This window comes from Acomys russatus, chromosome 17 (genome assembly GCF_903995435.1).
Source record: "Acomys russatus chromosome 17, mAcoRus1.1, whole genome shotgun sequence".
NCBI classification, from domain to species: Eukaryota; Metazoa; Chordata; class Mammalia; order Rodentia; family Muridae; genus Acomys; species Acomys russatus.
The window spans coordinates 38,529,881-38,531,655 of NC_067153.1; positions in this window are offsets into that span (position 1 = coordinate 38,529,881).

Here is a 1,775-nt window from a genome sequence, read left to right on the forward strand (position 1 = left end):
ACACATTTGATTGAAGCTTTACTGCAGGGGAAGTGAGGCCTGGTGGACCCGACTGGGTACCTGGCCTTGGAAGGGTACCTGGGTAAGGACACAGGTAAGGAGCCCAGAGAGGGACTAGGAGACTGATTGGCAGCTTCAGGTCGGCGAGGCTGAATGGGATCTACTGGGCATGAAGAGGCTGTCCAAGAAAACAAGGGGGTTGTAGTGAGTGGTGCCCTCCGTATGGGACAGATATGTTACTCTAGTCTATGGCCACATTGCTGGACAGCAGCAATGTAAGGAAGACCTATTTGGCTCTCAGTTTCAGTTCCCCATGGTGGGGAAGGCATGGGGCAGCCCAGCTCCTAGCAGTGGGAGCATATGGCCAGGCTGTTGACATCATGTTGGACTAGAAAGCTGAGAGTGAAGCTGGAACCAGGGACCAGGTGGACCCTTCAAAGGGCCCACCCCTACCACCTACATCCACCAGACTCCTTTACCTGAAGGTTCCGAGGCCTCCCAAAATCAGTGCCACCAGCTAGGGAATAAGGCTTGACACCTGACCCTTCAGGGTGTAGACATAAGGTTGTTGTGTCATTTAAATGCTGATTTCTGTATGCTTCCCCACCCCCCCCAGGCCCCCAATGTCTGGTTGCAAACTTTGTTCTGATAACTTACTGTCTTAATGCTGTGTAAATTCTGCTCCCCAATTGTCCCCTTGTTATGTCAATAAAGCATCTTACAGCCAATCAATGAGCAGGGGAGAGAATAGGGCTGGACTTCCTACCAGGCAGGGGAAGAGGAGTTAGGAGAGGAAGTAGGAGATTCAGCCAGGGGATTCAGCCATGGGAGAGGTCCAAGGATGGTCAGGAGGAAGGAGCTGGAGCCAAGGAAAGCTACAAAGTGCAAGCTTTGCTGGGATGTTTGCTGGGAGTGAGACAAAATAGCATAGAAGGTAAAGAACAGACTTAACTGCTCAAGACTGTGTTGTGAAGCCTTGTATTTTAGAAGAGTCTCAATCATTTATGTGATAGCCGGGTTAAGAAATAAGCTAAGAGAGAGACAAACACTGTTTTATAAAAAATAATAATAATAATAATAATAATAATAATAATAATAATAATAATAATAATAATTTCAACAGCAAGAGATATTTCAGATTCAGGCCCTAACAAATGATCCTCTGGGGTAGGGGTGGGGGGGTCGGGTGAAATATCTTGTTCCCAGATCCTTACACCTGCCACTCTGGTCCTCACACACCTGTCTTCATGCTCCTGCACCACACTGTCAGCTGAGGTGACGCAGGAGGGATCCTCCCAGGATCCTGCAGTTTCTTCCTATCCCACACCTTGGCCCGGTGACTGATATGGTTATCAGTGGGTCTGGATAACCCTGGGTCTGACATCTCTGTTCCCAGGGTCCCTGACTAAAGCAAGTCCGTCCCTGAAGCTATGGGTTTTCACACTGAGTTTCAGCCCCACTCATGCCCCACATGGGCCAAACCAATGGCAAGGGCTCACAGGCTCTGTGTATGCCTCCCTGGTCCAGCCAATGGCAGGGCTCACAGGCTCTGTCATGCCTCCCTGGTCCAGCCAATGGCAGGGCTCACAGGCTGTGTGCATGCCTCCCCGGTCCAGCCAGGAGATAATCATGTACTACTTGCCTGACCAGGAATGGTCACACAGCAGATCTCCCTGTGCCCATCTCTGACTTGCTTCCTTAGCTGCTCACTTTGATGCATGTGCTAGCCACACCAATCTTGACAGGTGTTGCCAGCAGGTAATGCTGGATTCCAA